Source organism: Hyperolius riggenbachi, chromosome 11, assembly GCF_040937935.1.
Source record: "Hyperolius riggenbachi isolate aHypRig1 chromosome 11, aHypRig1.pri, whole genome shotgun sequence".
Taxonomy (NCBI): domain Eukaryota; kingdom Metazoa; phylum Chordata; class Amphibia; order Anura; family Hyperoliidae; genus Hyperolius; species Hyperolius riggenbachi.
The window spans coordinates 18,261,804-18,283,122 of NC_090656.1; the positions used below are offsets into that span (position 1 = coordinate 18,261,804).

The 21,319-nt window shown below is 46.6% G+C and overlaps 1 protein-coding gene across 3 annotated transcripts in view; it reads left to right on the forward strand.

The window, feature by feature from the left end:
- Positions 1-21,319, forward strand: part of SIAH1 (siah E3 ubiquitin protein ligase 1) — a 78,238-nt gene that overhangs the window by 38,744 nt on the left and 18,175 nt on the right. For 2 of the 3 annotated variants that reach the window (XM_068261774.1, XM_068261775.1), the window contains exon 2: positions 5,160-5,229. The gene's annotated coding sequence lies outside the window, so the exon portion shown is untranslated. The remainder of the gene's footprint in view (positions 1-5,159; positions 5,230-21,319) is intronic. The other variant, XM_068261776.1, reaches the window with a different exon arrangement.

Consider the following 21,319-nt stretch of genomic DNA (forward strand, 5'->3'; position numbering starts at 1 on the left):
CTGTCTTCCCACACTGCCTGGATCCTCCACTAGGCGGGCCTGTAATTCGGCAAGTCGGCGGCGTCCGTGCGCTTTCTTGTGGCCAAGAGCATTCTGCGCCTACGCAGTAATATTGAGCCTGCACAGAACTCTCCAGGCCGCACATGTGCCTTGTGGGATTACCGGGCCGCTAGCGGAGGATCCAGACGCTGTGGGAAGTTGGCGAGGGATTGATCAGCCTGAAGTGGGCTGGAGGAAACCCCGGTGATGGATAAAACTTTTTTTTATTTTACTTGTCCAAGGTTTACTTTAACCACTTTACCCCCGCGCGTACGTATTTCTCCGCCCCTTTTTCCATCCTTTAACAACCAGGGACGGAGAAACACGTACTTTCCGCGTTCCCGACGCTGCCCGCGCTCCCGCTCGTAAACACGCCGCCGCCCGCTCGCCCAGAGATCAATGAACGGGAAAATCCATTCCCGTTCGTTGATCTAAGCCCCGCAATGATCAGCTGCTCTCCTATGGGCAGCGCGATCATTGTGAGAAAAAACTCACGTGTCCAGCCTCCTTATACTTCCTCCAAGCTTCCGGAAGGAAGCTTGGAGGTCGCATTAAAACAAAAAAGTACTGTGGCCATCTTGTGGCCAAATAGTAAACTACACCCTACACATTTTTCACATACAAATAAATGACTTTTACACATAAAATTAACTCATTACCTCCCACACTCCCCATTTTATTTTTTTTTGTAATTAAAAAAAAATTAAAAAATTTACAATTAAAAAAAAATACATAAATAGTTACCTTAGGGACTGAACTTTTTAAATATTTATGTCAAGAGGGTATAACACTGTTACTTTATAAACTATGGGCTTGTAATTAGGGATGGACGCAAAAATGAAAAAAATGCACCTTTATTTCCAAATAAAATATTGGCGCCAAACATTGTGATAGGGACATAATTTAAATGGTTTTATAACCGGAATAAATAGGCATATACATTTAATGGGTTTTAATTACAGTAGCATGCATTATTTAAAAACTATAATGGCCGAAAACTGAAAAATAATTATTTTTTTTCCCCACATTTTTCCTATTTTCCCATTAAAACACATTTAGAAAAAAATAATTCTTGACATAATGTCCCACCTAAAGAAAGCCTAATTGGTGGCGGAAAAAACAAGATATAGTTCATTTCATTGCGACAAGTAATGATAAAGTTATAGACGAATGAATGGAAGGAGCGCTGAAAGGTGAAAATTGCTCTGGTGCTCAGGGGGTAAAACCCCTCAGTGGTGAAGTGGTTAAAGAACCCCCAAGAAACAACAAACACTACCCACTGTGAGATCAAGTTTCTGACATGCTTGTGGATGAATACATTCTCACACAGGTGAGAATAAAAGCAGCAGATTATTGAATCAAATCTAATTCTTCGTGTGAGGCTGTGAAAGCAACGTTGGCTCTTTCCATCTATCTCCACAGTTACCACAGGAGCATCAGAGGAAGCGGCACTATTTGCTGTAATCAGTCCTCCAAAGGCAAATTGCAGGCTGTGCTGCAGCGTACTGGGCATGTCAGGAACCGGCGCATGTACAATACGCAATGTGGCACACAGTAGGCGAAGGTGGGATAACGTACTCATCCACAAGTCCATTAGGAACTGGAGATGCTGACTGTAATGATTAAAATGTATTTGATTTCATGACTTTGATTTACGGTAGTTCATATTTGGCTTAAAGAGGAGCTGTTAGGTATAAGGTCTCAGAGAAAATAAACACATATATCAGTAGCTAAAGATTGGCTGTACTTACATTACATATGCATTTCACTGTCCACGTTTGGATTTCACAGAATTTGTATATAGTATATGCAGAGATAGATGCTCCTGACAGCTCATGGCAGGCTCCATGTTTTTCTGTCAAATGTGTCGTCATGTCCTGCCTGCTTCCTGATCACAGAAAAGCTCTTACTTGAACAACACAGTGTGCAGTGAATATTAATGAGCCATGTGGCTAGGAACAATAGCTGACTCCTGCAGTGTACTCTGCCCGGAGATTTCAGTGCTACGCGCTGGACTGATTACACGCTGCTGTAACGTCTCATTAGCAGCCGAGGGGAGGGCCCCAGAATGCTTTGCAGTATAGTATGCGGCTTGCGTCCTCTTGGGTTTTAACAGCCTTGCTGATAAGCACGCATCAAAGGTAACTGAGATTTTTATCTTCACTAATGGCTTTTGGGCTTCCTTCTAAACTGTTTAACACAGGAGAATAGAGGTTTAAATTAGCTTCTGCAGCCTGACAGTTACTCTTTAATGTACAGTTATGTTTAAACTTCGATCAAGTGCGCAATAGTATCAATTTAGAACATCTTGGAGGTCAATGGGTAATTAGGAATGTTTAGGAGCCAATTCAATTTCTTCATTTTCATGCTGCATATATTTGCATAATCCTGCATCAGTTTAGAATTGCATGCATCTCATCGGCCATGCCTAGCAGAAGTTCAACTTTTGGATATCCTTACTGCTGTTAGGCCATAATGAACCGAAATGCGTGAAGTGTTAGTGTTCGTGGATGTTGTAAAAGTATCTTAATATCCCGGCGTTTACCACCTCTGTTAATCATGTTCTGATTAAAGGGGCACTATGGCGAAAAAAATATTAAATTTAACCACTTCACCACTGAGGGGTTTTACCCCCTGACCACCAGAGCAATTTTCACCTTTCAGCGCTCCTTCCATTCATTCGTCTATAACTTTATTATTACTTATCCCAATGAAATGAACTATCTTGTTTTTTTCGCCACCAATTAGGCTTTCTTTAGGTGGGACATTATGCCAAGAATTATTTTATTCTAAATGTTTTAATGGGGAAATAGGAAAAAATGTGGGAAAAAATTATTATTTTTCAGTTTTCGGCCATTATAGTTTTTAAATAAAGCATGCTACTGTAATTAAAGCCCATGAAATGTATTAACCCATTTGTCCCGGTTATAAAACCATTTAAATTATGTCCCTATCACAATGTTTGGCGACAATATTTTATTTGGAAATAAAAGTGCATTTTTTTCGGTTTTGCATCCATCCCTAATTACAAGCCCGCAGTTTATAAAGTAAGTGTTATACCCTCTTGACATAAATATTTAAAAAGTTCAGTCCCTAAGGTAACTATTTTTTTTTTTTTTTTTTTTTATTGTATTTTTTTTTTTTAATTACAAAAAAAAAATAATTGGGGAGTGTGGGAGGTAATGAGTTAATTTATTGTGTAAATGTAATGTTTGTATATGTAAAATGCTTTTAGGGTGTAGTTTACTATTTGGCCACAAGATGGCCACAGAGTGTTTACATGCGCAGGAAGCAGTAGGAGGCTGGGAGACTCACAATGATCTCGCTGTTTCTGAAAGAAGCAGCAGATCATTGCGGGGGCTTAGATCAACGAACGGGAAGGGATTTTCCCGTTCATTGATCTCCGGGCGAGCGGGCGGCGGCGTGCACGAGCGGCGGGTGCGCGCGCACGAGCGGCGGGAGCGCGGACAGCGGCGGTAGCGCGGAAGGTACGGATTTCTCCGTCCCTGGTTTTTTAGGAGGGAAAAAAGGGGCGGAGAAATCCGTACGTGTGGGGGTAAAGTGGTTAAAATATGTGCAAACATAGACTAATAATAATAATAATAATAATAATAATTATTATTATTATTATTATTATTATTATTATTATTATTATTATTATTACTGCAGTATTTGTATAGCGCCTTTCTCCTGTCGGACTCAAAGCTCTTGCGAGGCAGCCACTAGAGCGCACTCAGTAGGCAATAAGTACCTTTTCTCTTTTTTTTTTTTTTTTCCCCAGAGTAAAATGAGCCATAAATTACTTATTCTCCTCCCGTCCCCTCTATAGAACAGCAAGTGTGCGTGGATTGTCATTGTGACCCAAAACATGCACCCCTTTACTCCCCCTCTCCTCCTTGATTGGCTTAGGGTATGTACAGTACACACATCCAATTTAGATTGGTTAGTGGCTGGCCAGTTTTACAATTTCTATGCAGTAGGAGTGCTTTGTTAAAGGGGTTCTGTGGGGTGTTAAAACAAAGAAAAAAAGCGCCACTTACCTGGGGCTTCTACCAGCCCCCCTGCGTCACTGAAGCCTCCGCCGTTTGCTGCCGTCGGTGACCTGCTAATTATTCCTCTAACTAGACGAATAGTATTCACTCCCGCGCACATCGCGGGGAGCTTACTGCGCAGTACGAAGTTTTCTTGTACTGTGCAGTAAGCTCCCGAGGACATGCGCAGCCGCAGTACTATTCGTCTAGTTAGATGAATAATTAGCAGGTCACCTGCAGCAGCAAAAGGCGGAGGCTTCAGTTACGGCGTAGGGCTTAATAGCTGCAGAGGGCCGGTAGAAGCCCCGGTGACTTTTTGCTTTTTATAACACCCCACAGAACCCCTTTAAACAATCTTTACATAGCATTCAAAATCTGGCCTTCATACATGAAAGTGTTAAAATTTGGCGTAGAAAATTGTATGTGCATACAGACCTCCAAAATAAGCAGCTACCCCTCCCCAAAACAAGCCTGGCTATTGGATAGCTGTTGAGTGGCACAGTTTCGCACAACACTCACCTCTTTACTGTGCTGGCGTCATAGGCTGCTTCTGGGTGATGTTACTGATATTATTTACATGCATGGTGGAATTTTTAGGGGCGGACGTTCTATTCTCCACTATCCATGTTGTTGTTGTTGTTGTGTTCCTTTTTCCCTTCCCCTGAAGTCCATCTGCTCTCAGCATTGCATTAAGGAATTGGATCAATAGATGAAATGAGCCCTTGTGTTTAGCAGTGTTTCTGGAGGTTCTAAGTTTACTTTGGACACGTTTTGCAGTATTGCCTGCGTCCGTAGCTTGGCCGCAGAAGATTTTCCAACACGGCTCTTCCTGGCTAGTATTACTGTGGAACAGATCAGATGTCTTCAGGTAGTTCAGCCAACGGTCTCTATTGGCAAGATGGATGCTAGATTTCTAAAAGTGGCATATAGTGTCATAGCCTCGCAGTGCTGCTTGTGCAGAAGATGGGCAAGTTTGGCCTTTGCGGGGCCATTGGCAGCGGCAGGGCTGCGAGCTGACATGGAGGAAGGGTGGGGTGTTGTATGAAACAGAAGTGCCGTCGGTGAATAGAACTGTCTTCGCTTTTTCAGATGATTCAACGTTCAGACGTGAACTGAGAGTGATGTTTCTACTGCGGGACTGAAGGGGGTTCTAGGTACGGTAAGTAACTTTTGTCTTGTGTCTGCATGCGCTCTAGCAAGGAGTCTGATCTATCCCAAGGGACTGATTAGCCAAAGGGTAAAAGTCAAAGTGTGTGGTTTTTTTTTTTTTTTTTTTTTTTTTTTTTTTTTTATTATTGTTCTTGGAACCAGCTCCTAAAACCTTAGTCTATTGGCTCCTGACTTGTACCGTATATCTGTTTGTCTAACCTGCATTGCATTGTAGTTATGGGAAAATGACATTTACAGCAAATGTGTATATAGTTGCCTTTGGCTTGATTTACACACACTTTGGGCTTGAGTCAGTTACAGAAAATGTTTCTCCTAAGAGATGACTTTCATCTATTTAACATAACTTTTCTTGCTTGCTGGTGGTTTTTAAAAGGCGTTTTAACTTAAGGTGGCCATACACTTATAGATTTGCAGCAGATTCGACCATCAGATTTCTGTCCAAGTCGAATCTGATAAGAATCTATCTAATGTGTGCTTCACACTAGAAACAGATTTCCAATAGATTTCAGAATGAAAGCTATTGGAAATCCATCTGAATGCATTATTGGCCCATTGGTTACATTGCAACTCTGCCGGCCATAGATTTTCCATCCTGTTAGATTAAAATCGGCTGAAAATCGATCAATCGATTCCATAGGATCGATGGCTGAAATCGACCAGTGTATGGGCCCCTTGAAAGCGAAAATATCACCTAGCAGAAATCTTGGGGAAAAAAATCCTATGTACATAAAATTTCATTTCTTCTTCTGCACCATATTGAATGGTTTTTAATCAAAGTAACTTTTTTTCTTTATTATCTCCAGTCTTTGGTTCTAAATTGTTTTCTAAGGACAGTAGGGAAGAGTGTGAAATGGGGACCTGGTTGGGGTGCTATTTGAACTAAAAGCAGAGACGGTGTGTTGCAGAAGTTTATCTTGAAGGACAACTAAAGTGAGAGGGATTTGGAGGCTGCCATATTTGTTTCCTTTTAAGCAATGCCAGTTGCCTTGGCTATCCTGTTGATCCTCTGCCTTTAATACATTTAGCCCTAGACCCTGAACAAGCATGCAGCAGATAAGATGTTTCTGACATTGTCAGATCTGTTTCTGCTGTTATTCAGATACTACTGCTGCCAGACATCCGGTATGGTTTAAAAGGAAATGAATATGGCATCCTCCATATTCTTCTCACTACAGTTGTCCTTCAAAACCATTTACAGTAGAATCTTGTTACAGTAAATTCTGATATCACAGACCTCTGGCTGTGTGCGTTATGCACCTGTACGGATATACAGTGTAGGGCAAATTCTGATATACAGTAGTAAAGTGTGTATATATAGTAAACTACTTGGCCAGGTCTCTTGTAAGTGTACTATAAATGGATTCTCCTGTAATAAAGTTGGTCAATAACATGGTAATAATTTGGCGGTAATGTATGCTTCTTGTACTTGGACCTTCCAAATGCAGTAGCTGAGGATTTTAATTGACCCAATTCCAAGCTGCATAAAACTTTGCAGCTTAAATTATTAGCATATCACTAATATATCTGCTGTACAACAGAAAAAAAAATGTTCCCAAGATGAGTGATAAAAGTGTACCTGAGGTGACATGATGAGATAAACGTGTATGTACAGTGCAAAACATATTAATAACCAGGCTGAAAGAGTTAATTCCTAGGCATGGAAGTGACAGCTTCTGTCTTGTATTAGTGATGATTACTATATTCCCGACATGGTACGACAACTTCTGAGAGCAGGAGGAGATAAAAAAAAAAGTTAATAGTTAATGTATTTTCATTTAGGGACATTTTAAAGGGACCGTGAGCAGTGCATAGAAATTAAAATCTGCACTTACCTGGGGCTTCACATAGCCCGTGAGGTCCCTTGGCGTCCTCTGGGCCTGCTCTGTGGTCCAGCTGGCGACTTTAGCTGAAGTTGTGAGCAGCTGCGCCTGTGTGGCCTGTCTGCACACCCGACTCGATCAGTCGCCCATCGCCAAAAATCTCCTGCGCATGCGTGGTTCAGTCTTTTGAGAACCACGTATGGGCAGGAAGCTCATTCAGAAACAATCTGTCAAATTCAAGAAGGAAATCCTTTCTTTTTTTTTTTTTCTAAATGTTGTAAAGCATAAATATTGCCTTGATACAAGTTTAAAGCAGGGCTGTGGAGTCGGAGTCGTGGAGTCGGGCAATTTTGGGTGCCTGGAGTCGGAGTCGGGAAAAAATGCACCGACTCCGACTCCTAATGAATTTGTAACTGTAATTAAAATAGAAAATATGATAAAATGTTCTATTTCTCAGATAATAGTCATTAAAAATAATGTATATATACAGTAATAGCTGTGCTTAGTCCACAAAAATGAAATAAACCAATCAAAATTAGTTACTTGTGCTGCTTCAATAAAGCAGTCCCCGTATTTTTAAGGCCAGATATACATATCTGATTGTGACTGTATATATGATGCGTACACAGGAATCTCTTATATATACTAAATAACATCTATGCTGTAAGAATAAAGCCTGATGTGTAGCTGTGTCACTAATAGAGATGGTCAATGAGATGGAAATAATTCTGCACTGATGCTGATTTATGCAAATGTATGCACTCCCTTTGCTGATGAAATCAAATAATTTGATATGTTATTAAAATTTTGGTTTGGTGACTACAAATTAAAGGGTACCTGAGACGGATGAAAAGTAAAGTTTTATACATACCTGGGGCTTCCTCCAGCCCCCTTCAGGCTAATCAGTCCCTCACTGTCCTCCACCACCCGGATCTTCTGCTATGAGTCCTGGTAATTCAGCCAGTCAGCGCAGTCCGGCCGCATGCCACTCCCACAGCCAGGAACATTCTGCACCTGCGCAATAGTGCTGCACAGGTGTAGTATGCTCCTAGCGGTGGAGTGTGTTCATGCGCACTACGCCAGACTGGCTCAAGTACCTGGACTCATAGCAGAAGATCCAGGTGGTGGAGGAGGACAACGAGGGACTGATTATCCTGAAGGCGGCTGGAGGAAGCCCCAGGTATGTATAAAACTTTAATTTCATCTGCCTCAGGTTTACTTTGTTACACAGTAGTACTATACTCTACATATGCACTCTCCACAGAGCTGCAGGGAATCCACTGAGAATGTTGTGCACATTGAACACAGAGGTGTTGTCTGTTTACAATCTCCTCATTCCCCTGCAGAGTACCTGCACATCATTCTTACATGTACCCACACTTACATTGCCTAGGGCCTGATAGATGTTCTTTGTTCCGGTTTGTACCTTTTACAAGTACTATTACTAAGGACTAGTTTTAGTCTAAAGGGAATAAATATAGTAGTCTACATATCCTTCTCACTTCAGTTGTCTTGTAAAATTCCTAAGCGTTGGCAGTTATGAGACGAATTTCATGTTACATACTTTTAATCAACAAAATTGTAATATGCAAATTAGAGGAGTCGGAGTAGTGGAGTCGGAGTCGGTGGAATCCTAAACTGAGGAGTCGGAGTCGGTGGATTTTTGGACCGACTCCACAGCCCTGGTTTAAAGTACACCTGTAGTAAGTGGTATATGGAAGCTGCCATATATATTTACTTTTAAACAATGCAAATTGCCTGGCTATCCTGCTAATACTTTGAGCAGTAGACCCTAAACAAGCATGTCAGATGTCTGATGTCTGACTACATTAACCACATGCTTGTTTTAGGTGTGTGATTAGACTGGTATTGTTTACAAGGAGATAAATATGGCAGCCTCCATATCCCTCTCACTTCAGGTTCCGTTTAAACATATTCCTGTTTCTCTCAATTTCTGTGTGGATGATTTTTATCATACGAGTTAATGATGCTGTTCCCCCAAATGAGTGCAAGTATAACAGTTACCACAGAGGAGTGCATTTCAGAATCAGCCACTATAAAATATATAGCTGTATAAATGCCAGTAAACATGCTTGAAAGTAATCAAGAGGGAAAGGTCACGTATAGCTTGTCAACTGGTTCAAAAGTCCTGGTGGCATTAGAGATGGGTGTAGCCAGTAGTAGGTGGCCACAGCATAGGTAGCCAGGGATAGGTGTAGCCAGTAGTAGGTGGCCACAGCATAGGTAGCCAGGGATAGGTGTAGCCAGTAGTAGGTGGCCACAGCATAGGTAGCCAGGGATAGGTGTAGCCAGTAGTAGGTGGCCATAGCAGCCAGGGATAGGTGTTGGCAGTAGTAGTTGGCTGCACCATAGGTAGCCAGGGATAGGTGTAGCCAGTAATAGGTGGCCGCAGCATAGGTAGCCAGGGATAGGTGTGGCCGCGGCATAGGTAGCCAGGGATGGGTGTAGCCAGTAATAGGTGGCTGCAGCATAGGTGGCCAGGGATAGGTGTAGCCAGTAATAGGTGGCCGCAGCATAGGTAGCCAGGGATAGGTGTGGCCACAGCATAGGTAGCCAGGGATAGGTGTAGTCAGTAGTAGGTGCTCGCAGTATAGGTAGCCAAGGATAGGTGTAGCCAGTAGTAAGTGGCCACAGCATAGGTAGCCAGGGATAGGTGTAGCCAGTAGTAGGTGGCTGCACCATAGGTAGCCAGGGATAGGTGTAGCCAGTAATAGGTGGCCGCAGCATAGGTAGCCAGGGATAGGTGTGGCCGCGGCATAGGTAGCCAGGGATGGGTGTAGTCAGTAATAGGTGGCTGCAGCATAGGTGGCCAGGGATAGGTGTAGCCAGTAATAGGTGGCCGCAGCATAGGTAGCCAGGGATAGGTGTAGCCAGTAATAGGTGGCCGCAGCATAGGTAGCCAGGGATAGGTGTGGCCGCGGCATAGGTAGCCAGGGATGGGTGTAGCCAGTAATAGGTGGCTGCAGCATAGGTGGCCAGGGATAGGTGTAGCCAGTAATAGGTGGCCGCAGCATAGGTAGCCAGGGATAGGTGTGGCCAGTAATAGGTGGCCGCAGCATAGGTAGCCAGGGATAGGTGTGGCCGCGGCATAGGTAGCCAGGGATGGGTGTAGCCAGTAATAGGTGGCTGCAGCATAGGTGGCCAGGGATAGGTGTAGCCAGTAATAGGTGGCCGCAGCATAGGTAGCCAGGGATAGGTGTGGCCGCAGCATAGGTAGCCATGGATGAGTGTAGCCAGTAGTAGGTGGCCGCAGCATAGGTAGCCAGGGATAGGTGTAGCCAGTAGTGGGTGGCCGCAGCATAGGTAGCCAGGGATAGGTGTAGCCAGTAGTAGGTGGCCGCAGCATAGGTAGCCAGGGATAGGTGTAGTCAGTAGTAGGTGCTCGCAGTATAGGTAGCCAAGGATAGGTGTAGCCAGTAGTAAGTGGCCACAGCATAGGTAGCCAGGGATAGGTGTAGCCAGTAGTAGGTGGCCGCAGCATAGGTAGCCAGGGATAGGTGTAGCCAGTAGTAGGTGGCTGCAGTATAGGTAGCCAGGGATAGGTGTAGCCAGTAGTAGGTGGCCGCAGCATCGGTAGCCAGGGATAGGTGTAGCCAGTAGTAGGTGGCCGCGGCATAGGTAGCCAGAGATAGGTGTAACCAGTAATAGGTGGCCGCAGTATAGGTAGCCAGGGATAGGTGTAGCCAGTAGAAGGTGGCCACAGCATAGGTAGCCAGGGATAGGTGTTGCCAGTAGTAGGTGCTCGCAGCATAGGTAGCCAGGAATAGGTGTAGCCAGTAGTAGGTGCTCGCAGCAAAGGTAGCCAGGGATAGGTGTAGCCAGTAGTAGGTGGCCGCGGCATAGGTAGCCAGGGATAGGTGTAGCCAGTAGTAGGTGGCCGCGGCATAGGTAGCCAGAGATAGGTGTAACCAGTAATAGGTGGCCGCAGTATAGGTAGCCAGGGATAGGTGTAGCCAGTAGAAGGTGGCCACAGCATAGGTAGCCAGGGATAGGTGTTGCCAGTAGTAGGTGCTCGCAGCATAGGTAGCCAGGAATAGGTGTAGCCAGTAGTAGGTGCTCGCAGCAAAGGTAGCCAGGGATAGGTGTAGCCAGTAGTAGGTGGCCGCGGCATAGGTAGCCAGGGATAGGTGTAGCCAGTAGTAGGTGGCTGCAGCATAGGTAGCCAGGGATAGGTGTTGCCAGTAGTAGGTGCTCGCAGCATAGGTAGCCAGTAATAGGTGTAGCCAGTAGTAGGTGCTCGCAGCAAAGGTAGCCAGGGATAGGTGTAGCCAGTAGTAGGTGGCCGCGGCATAGGTAGCCAGGGATAGGTGTAGCCAGTAGTAGGTGGCTGCAGCATAGGTAGCCAGGGATAGGTGTTGCCAGTAGTAGGTGCTCGCAGCATAGGTAGCCAGTAATAGGTGTAGCCAGTAGTAGGTGCTCGCAGCAAAGGTAGCCAGGGATAGGTGTAGCCAGTAGTAGGTGGCCGCGGCATAGGTAGCCAGGGATAGGTGTAGCCAGTAGTAGGTGGCTGCAGCATAGGTAGCCAGGGATAGGTGTTGCCAGTAGTAGGTGCTCGCAGCATAGGTAGCCAGTAATAGGTGTAGCCAGTAGTAGGTGCTCGCAGCAAAGGTAGCCAGGGATAGGTGTAGCCAGTAGTAGGTGGCCGCGGCATAGGTAGCCAGGGATAGGTGTAGCCAGTAGTAGGTGGCCGCGGCATAGGTAGCCAGGGATAGGTGTAGCCAGTAGTAGGTGGCTGCAGCATAGGTAGCCAGGGATAGGTGTTGCCAGTAGTAGGTGGCCGCAGCATAGGTAGCCAGGAATAGGTGTAGCCAGTAGTAGGTGGCCGCAGCATTGGTAGCTAAGGATAGGTGTAGCCAGTAGTAGGTGCTCGCAGCAAAGGTAGCCAGGGATAGGTGTAGCCAGTAGTAGGTGGCTGCAGCAAAGGTAGCCAGGGATAGGTGTAGCCAGTAGTAGGTGGCTGCAGCATAGGTAGCCAGGGATAGGTGTTGCCAGTAGTAGGTGCTCGCAGCATAGGTAGCCAGGAATAGGTGTAGCTAGTAGTAGGTGCTCGCAGCAAAGGTAGCCAGGGATAGGTGTAGCCAGTAATATGTGGCCGCAGCATAGGTAGCCAGGGATAGGTGTAGCCAGTAGTAGGTGGCCGCAGCATAGGTAGCCAGGGATAGGTGTAGCCAGTAGTAGGTGGCCGCGGCATAGGTAGCCAGGGATAGGTGTAGCCAGTAGTAGGTGGCCGCAGCATAGGTAGCCAGGGATAGGTGTAGCCAGTAGTAGGTGGCCGCAGCATAGGTAGCCAGGGATAGGTGTAGCCAGTAGTAGGTGGCTGCAGTATAGGTAGCCAGGGATAGGTGTAGCCAGTAGTAGGTGGCCGCAGCATCGGTAGCCAGGGATAGGTGTAGCCAGTAGTAGGTGGCCGCGGCATAGGTAGCCAGAGATAGGTGTAACCAGTAATAGGTGGCCGCAGTATAGGTAGCCAGGGATAGGTGTAGCCAGTAGAAGGTGGCCACAGCATAGGTAGCCAGGGATAGGTGTTGCCAGTAGTAGGTGCTCGCAGCATAGGTAGCCAGGAATAGGTGTAGCCAGTAGTAGGTGCTCGCAGCAAAGGTAGCCAGGGATAGGTGTAGCCAGTAGTAGGTGGCCGCGGCATAGGTAGCCAGGGATAGGTGTAGCCAGTAGTAGGTGGCCGCGGCATAGGTAGCCAGAGATAGGTGTAACCAGTAATAGGTGGCCGCAGTATAGGTAGCCAGGGATAGGTGTAGCCAGTAGAAGGTGGCCACAGCATAGGTAGCCAGGGATAGGTGTTGCCAGTAGTAGGTGCTCGCAGCATAGGTAGCCAGGAATAGGTGTAGCCAGTAGTAGGTGCTCGCAGCAAAGGTAGCCAGGGATAGGTGTAGCCAGTAGTAGGTGGCCGCGGCATAGGTAGCCAGGGATAGGTGTAGCCAGTAGTAGGTGGCTGCAGCATAGGTAGCCAGGGATAGGTGTTGCCAGTAGTAGGTGCTCGCAGCATAGGTAGCCAGTAATAGGTGTAGCCAGTAGTAGGTGCTCGCAGCAAAGGTAGCCAGGGATAGGTGTAGCCAGTAGTAGGTGGCCGCGGCATAGGTAGCCAGGGATAGGTGTAGCCAGTAGTAGGTGGCTGCAGCATAGGTAGCCAGGGATAGGTGTTGCCAGTAGTAGGTGCTCGCAGCATAGGTAGCCAGTAATAGGTGTAGCCAGTAGTAGGTGCTCGCAGCAAAGGTAGCCAGGGATAGGTGTAGCCAGTAGTAGGTGGCCGCGGCATAGGTAGCCAGGGATAGGTGTAGCCAGTAGTAGGTGGCTGCAGCATAGGTAGCCAGGGATAGGTGTTGCCAGTAGTAGGTGCTCGCAGCATAGGTAGCCAGTAATAGGTGTAGCCAGTAGTAGGTGCTCGCAGCAAAGGTAGCCAGGGATAGGTGTAGCCAGTAGTAGGTGGCCGCGGCATAGGTAGCCAGGGATAGGTGTAGCCAGTAGTAGGTGGCCGCGGCATAGGTAGCCAGGGATAGGTGTAGCCAGTAGTAGGTGGCTGCAGCATAGGTAGCCAGGGATAGGTGTTGCCAGTAGTAGGTGGCCGCAGCATAGGTAGCCAGGAATAGGTGTAGCCAGTAGTAGGTGGCCGCAGCATTGGTAGCTAAGGATAGGTGTAGCCAGTAGTAGGTGCTCGCAGCAAAGGTAGCCAGGGATAGGTGTAGCCAGTAGTAGGTGGCTGCAGCAAAGGTAGCCAGGGATAGGTGTAGCCAGTAGTAGGTGGCTGCAGCATAGGTAGCCAGGGATAGGTGTTGCCAGTAGTAGGTGCTCGCAGCATAGGTAGCCAGGAATAGGTGTAGCTAGTAGTAGGTGCTCGCAGCAAAGGTAGCCAGGGATAGGTGTAGCCAGTAATATGTGGCCGCAGCATAGGTAGCCAGGGATAGGTGTAGCCAGTAGTAGGTGGCCGCAGCATAGGTAGCCAGGGATAGGTGTAGCCAGTAGTAGGTGGCCGCGGCATAGGTAGCCAGGGATAGGTGTAGCCAGTAGTAGGTGGCCGCAGCATAGGTAGCCAGGGATAGGTGTAGCCAGTAGTAGGTGGCCGCGGCATAGGTAGCCAGGGATAGGTGTAGCCAGTAGTAGGTGGCCGCAGCATAGGTAGCCAGGGATAGGTGTAGCCAGTAGTAGGTGGCCGCAGCATAGGTAACCAGGATAAGTGCCCGCAGTATAGAGCCAGGGAGGGGGGACGCAGCGGCGAGGATACAAATACTCTGCGGCGGGTCCTGCATGCGTGTACTGACTTTTTTTCCTGTTTTTGCGTTCCATCCAGGGATGAGCAGAAACTACGCCAGTGCGAATTTTCGCATCGTAGTTCGTAGGCGAAGTCTCAAAACTACGCTTATGATTTTACGCATAGTGAAGTACCGTTACGCGAAGTTTACGCCCCTACGTGTGTTTCTCATGTGTATTGCGAAGTAAACTACGAATGCGTTATTTGCATCCCCCACACATTCCGGGACTATTTTGATTTTCGTGAAATCGTTCTTGCTCCTACCTGTCCAGCACCAGAACCTACCTGGGAGCCAGCTTATCTACAATAATGCTAACTTGTAGGGGCTAATTGATGTACATTTATCCCCCTAGTATTTCATATTGCACAGTTACATCAGCTTTTTTTTAATCTAAACTGCCAAATCATAACCTAGATTGCATAATCAGAATAGCAGCATTACAGATTTGATTGAGGCACACGTTGTGCTGTGAATGGCTCCAGTTGCTGTGGATTGAGCCCTGTCCAGAGTGCTGTCAGCTTTGTACAACACTTCAGCACACGGAGGGGATTCTGATGTCACCCACACTACGCAATGGATTCAGTTACTGCCAACATAAGATGCCATGCTGATGCTATTCTGCTGTATCTAAGGAAGTAGTCTGAAAATTGTAGGTGATTGCCATGTTTAGGTTAGAGGACAACTGAATCGAAAGGGATATGGAGGCTGCCATATTTTATTTGCTTTTAAGCAATAACAGTTGCCTGGCTATCCTGCTGATCCTTTGCCTCTAATACATTTATCCATAGACCCGTAACAAGGGCCTCTTAGGTGACACCGGTGGGGGTGGCCACAGCTTTGGCAGACTTGAAGGGAACCTGAGACGGGGCCCCACAATAAAATATACATACCTGGGGTTTCCTCCCCCTCCGACCCGATAGCTCCTACGGCGTTCTCTTCTCACTCTCCATTTGCCTTCATTTGGCCCCGGGGGTCGGATTGGGCTGGAGGAAGCCCCAGGTATGTATAAAACGTTTGATCATCACACCAGAGATGAGCAAGATCAATTTGGCAAAAAGCCCTAGGAGGAGGGGGCCACCTGTAGCATACCACTGTTGTGGTCACTACAAGTTCCCTTTTAAACTGTATCCTGCAGACCCTCTGCTCTCATTCTATTTATGATTTGCCTCAAGCACCCGTGTTGAATTTGTCTGTGGCCGAAAGGCATTCCTCTGTCGTTGTTTTGGAACCCAAAATAAATCGGCCCACAAAAGTACAAAAATAGAAAGAATGGCATGCCTGATATGAAAACCCCCTCCCCCCATGCACAATTTGATTGCCTTGGCCCATTTTCAGCTTCCTTCACCCACAGATTCTATTCCTCTGCTACAAATACCGAAGCACTGCTCTGTTACTACCTCCTAGTGCTACGGTTGTGTGGATTAGAACTGCACGCATTGCTACGAGTTTCCGATCCTGAATAATTAAGCTCATAAAAAATGCTTTCTCATCTCTACATCCATCTGTTGTTTGCAGGCTGCTACGTTCTGCGGTGCTTGTTGATATGTGGAGCAGCTTTAGACTTTAGCTCAGTGTAATGTCTGCAAAACTGTGTACGGATAACAAAGCATGCTGGGAAATCTCCAAGCTTGAGTGTTCAATATGAATGAGTATTTTCGGTTTTAAGAGCAAGTGCGCCCTGATGGGTACATGCCTTGAGACATGTCTGAGGAAGGGAGGGTTCTCGGAGTGCTTGATGACAATGGCTGAGGTGGATAGGGTTTTTATTCTCAGAAGTTGTAAAATATGACCGTGTGAATAATCCATGATTTTAGATTACAGAATGTAGAACTGCAGCCTGATTGTTGGATTTATGTCTTGTTCTCAGCTGTGGGACTTTGTTTAGATATGTCAGCTGCAGGGCTGAGGAGTCAGAGCAATTTTGGGTACCTGGAGTCGGTGGTTTCATAAAAAGTCAGATAATTTTTGTACCCACTGCACAGCCCTGGTCAGCTGTACTCTGTTGAAAGGTTTTTTTTGTTCGTTTTTCTTTTTTCAGCATGTGACTAAAAGTAGCCATACACTTATAGAATTTGCAGCAGGAATCTATCTGATGTGTGCCACACACTAGGAACAGATTGGAAATCTATCTAAATGCATTATTGGACCATTATATCAAATGCAACTGTATGGGCCATCGATCTGCTGCCAGCAGCAGACCGACCTAGGTTTTCCTTCCTGTCAGATCAAATTGATCGAAATCGTCCGCAAATCGATAAATTTAATAGAATCTATTTCTGATCGATTCGATAGAATGGATCGATCCTTCGATTGCTGAAATCGACCAGAGTATGGGCACCTTGAAACTGAGCAGGTAAAATGCTATCTTGCTGGGCCTGGAAGATTTTTATACTTGCTGATATGGATTTGTATTAAATTGGCTAAGGGTGCTCATACAGTACTCTATATTACCAGCCAATCAACCTTCTGGTTTGATAATTTGTATTAAATCGGAAGAAATCCTGTGCTGCAACATGGCCACACGATCAATATTTTGATATTTTTCCATCTGAAGTAGAGAGGATTGATCAAGAATGCTGGAAAATTTTGGTCACAAGGGCTTGGCCAGGTGTGCATTGGTAATGGCGCCTGATATCCTGACTCCTCCCCCTTTTTGTAGTGTTTAAACCAGTAGTAGGTACAAAGCAGCACACCGTTACCAAGAGTATAGTGGGTACCAAAATATCATGTATAGGAAGTCCAGGATATCTTGCAATAATATTGCCTTTATTCCAATCAGTTAGTCCATACTGCCAGCTGACAATTGTTTTGGGGCCACAGAGGGTCCCCTTTATCAAAGCACAGAAATTGACATTAGCGTGAAAAGCTCACCTGTCATGCTGGTGTGAGTCTTGGCCTCCTCCGGTGTTTGGTGTCACCGCGAGCGCCTGTGGTACAGGCACATATTGTGAAGTCCCATTGACACCCGAGGCCTGGATTTGTGCTGACGGAGCAGGAGAACCTTTAAGGGCCCGTTTCCACTATTGCGGTGCGGAATCGCCACACATTTACGGCTGACAAAATTGTATGCGGATGCGATTCCGCATGTGTTTTTTGCCGCGATTTCGCATAGGCAGGGTATATGTGATTTTTAACCATGTCACTGCCTGTGTCAATTTACATTACTTTCAATGCGAAATCGCGGGAAAAAAACGCATGCGATTTCCCTATTAAATAAATTGCCTGCGATTCGCCTGCATTCCACACGCAGGCGAATTCTGCAGGGTCTACCATGCAGAAAAATCCTGCACAGAAAAACGCAAATGAAAACTGACAAGTGGAAACAGTCCCATCCACTTGTATTGCTTAAGTGAATCCGCATGCGGATTCGCGCTAGTGGAAACGGGCCCTAACACTTCCAAGGGTGATACTTGTACAGGGCTGATCAATGAGATGCGAATACTTCTGAAATAATGCAAATTTGTATGCAAATATATGCAGCTTGAAAAAGGACCAAATCAATTTAATCCTGCATAACTTTGCATTACCTTGGAAGACTTTGCATGTCTTTCATCATCCCTAGCTGTGAGTGGGAGGAAATGAATCCCTCTCTGATCAGATTTGATCAGAGTGGGATCTAACTATTGATCTGGCCACACATCAAGTTATGTATGGCCACCTTAAGTTGTCAGATGTTGTCTTGATATGTATGCTGGTCCTGATGACCATATCCCATCCACAATTTCCATAAAGACCCTATAAGTGGTAATGGGGGAAAAAAAGGGTGGCGGGGGGGGGGGAGAAATCCCAAACACCTGGGTTATGATGTTGTATGGGATCGGGTACAACATCATAACCCAGGTGTTTGGGATTTCTCCAAACTTCCCAGTAGCCTGATAAGATGCTTTGCTGTAGGAGAAGGTGCCAGATACGATTTCTCCAGTAGGGTATGTATGCATCTAGTGGTTTTAACCCCCTTGGTGGTATGAAAAATACCGCCAGGGGGAAGCGCAGCAGTTTTTAAAAAAAAATTTTTTTTTAATCATGTAGCGAGCCGAGGGCTCGCTACATGATAGCCGCTGCTCAGCGGCATCCCCCCGCCCGCTTCGATCGCCTTCGGCGATCACCGATCAGGAAATCCCGTTCAAAGCGACGTCGGGACGTCATTGGGAGACCCGATCCACCCCTCGGCGCTGCCTGGCACTGATTGGCCAGGCAGCGCTCGGGGTCTGGGGGGGGGGGGGGGGCGCGCCGCACCGGATAGCGGCGATCGGGCGCGCGGCGGCGGCGATCGGGGTGCTGGCGCAGCTAGCAAAGTGCTAGCTGCGTCCAGCAAAAAAAAAAATTATGTAAATCGGCCCAGCAGGGCCTGAGCGGCACCCTCCGGCGGCTTACCCCGTGTCACACACGGGGTTACCGCCAAGGAGGTTAAACAGTAATAACACATGCTGAGCCTATTAAGAGTACAGATGGTCAATGGGTTGCAAATAATTCTTGCTTGCAAATGTTATGGAAATAGTTTAGATGGATATAGATCATTTCGATGTGATAAGTAACGATAAAGTTATTGGCAAATTACCTGGTGGAGCACGATATAAAAATCGTTCTGGTTGGGAAGTGGTTAAACTGATCAGCATTTTATCTCAATTAGGGTGCCTCCTCCAAGTAGGTCAGTTTCCCATTCCAATAGAGGTCTTTTTTTCTGTGTATTTGAAGTGCATAGCAATGCCGCTAGTCATCACAGAATCTGGTTTGTATGCTAATTTCGGGCCAGCGACCTGGTTCACATTGGCCTAAAACAAAAATTGGGGAACCGTAATGATATGGATGCGAATAGATCCAATGTTAACCAAAGGATTCGTTTGGCAACTTCCCCGTAGAACAGACCACAAGTTTGGGTCTGCTGTGATTTTTTTTTTTTTTTTTTTCTCTTCCAAACCGGCGGAAAACTGAACTGACCAGTGGAGTGGAGGTTCACGGATGGAAAACCGATCCGTGCTACGGATTACTTTTTACACTGATCGTTTTTATATTTTAAGGCTGTTTTTTCTATCCGTGCCAGTGCAGTGGTCTCCCCAGATTTTTTTTTTTTTTTCCCCAGCCGGGTGGCATGAAAAAGTAGCCGGGTGGGGCATAATGGGGGGAATGCACAACTCTACTTACAGTTTAGGGGGAGGTTGATGAGGCAAGCCGATGACAGCCCGGATGCTCACCTAAATTGGCGGGGTGGAGCACCCGGCTAAAAGAGCCTGCGGAGAACACTGCCGTATAAACAAGGTCTTTAGGCCTCATTCACATTGGGTGCATTGAGAAACCTGTAAAAGCGCATGATTAAAAAAAAAGTGCACCGAAACGCATGTCTTTTTTTTTTTTTTTTTTTTTTTTTAAAGAGACTCTGTAACAACAAAAACCTCCCCTGGGGGGTACTCACCTCGGGTGGGGGAAGCCTCCGGATCCTAATGAGGCTTCCCACGCCGTCCTCTGTCCCACGGGGGTCTTGCTGCAGCCCTCCGAACAGCCGGCGACAGAGCCGACTGTAGCTGCAATATTTACCTTTGCTGGCTCCAGCGGGGGCGCTGTGGCGACTTTCGGCACGGAAATAGACGGAAATACCCGATCTCCGTCGGGTCCGCTCTACTGCGCAGGCGCCGGAAACTTGCGCCTGCGCAGTAGAGCAGACCCGACGGCGATCGGGTATTTCCGCCTACTTCGGCGCCGACAGCCATCAGAGCGCCTGCGCAGGAGCCAGGAAGGTAAATATTGCGTCACGGCTGTACGGAGGGCTACAGCGAGACCTCTGAGGGACGGAGGACGGCGTGGGAAGCCTCATTAGGATCCTGAGGCTTCCCCCACCCGAGGTGAGTACCCCCCAGGGGCCGTTTTGTCGTTACAGTTCCTCTTTAAGCATGTTTTGCTCATTGTAGCAGTTGTCAACAAAGCTTTGTTTTCATAGCAAAATTTATTTTTTTTCAATTCAGGGTAAAAAAAAACGCATGCACTTGTATGCACTAAAAAAGGGGCAACCATTCACTTGCATTGATTTGTGCTTTACAGCTTGACGCACAAACGCATGCAACACTAGGTTTTTGTAAAACGCAGCTCAGCGCATAGATCTGAACCAGGCACATTACATGGGAAAATCAATACCTTGCAGAACGCACAGGGCAATGCGCTGTGAAAGGCGCACACAAACAGCCCGGATGTGAACGAGGCCTAATAGTATTAAAAGCAGAGAATCAGCGCAGACGTCCTAGCGCAACTGACCTAGTTTAGGAAAAGATGGCTGCCCCGAATTCCTCTCACTTTAGGTTTCCTTTAACCACTTGAGGACCGCAGTGTGAACCCCCCCTAAAGACCAGGCCATTTTTCACAAAAAGGGCCACTGCAGCTTTAAGGCCTCGCTGCAGGGCCGCACAGCACACAAGTGTCCCCTCTCCCCCCAATTTTCTCCCCACTGAGAGCTCTCTCTTGGTGGGGTCTGATCGCACAGCCAATGTTTGTTTCTTTTTATAAATATTTGTTTTCTTTTTAAATAAAACTGTATATTTTGTATTTATTTTGGCAGTGCCCCCTCCCTCTGCCACTGTAACTGTGATCGGCTGTCATAGGCTTCAGCCTATGACAGCGGATCACCCTTGAGCCAATGGAGGGGACAGACATGCGATCTAAGGCAGCGCTGTACAGGTCTATTAGATGGCGGTTTTGCCGTCTAAGTCTCCCAGCGGTGATAGCCTCTTGGAGACTGATGGCGGAGCTCAGCTACGTTCATATGGAGAGGTACGCGCGATCTCCTGCAATCCCCGCCCCAAGGACCTTACGCCGATCGGTGTTAGGCAATCCTGGGGCTGCCGCCGCGTCCACGCCCATCGGCAAGAGGTTAAATCTGCATGTAAGCTGAATTATTAGCCTCCTACTGGCGATTTCTAATTGCTTACATTGTGCAGCAGTATTGCCTTTTCAGATGCCTGCCAGGGATCCTGAACACACAAGTGTGAGG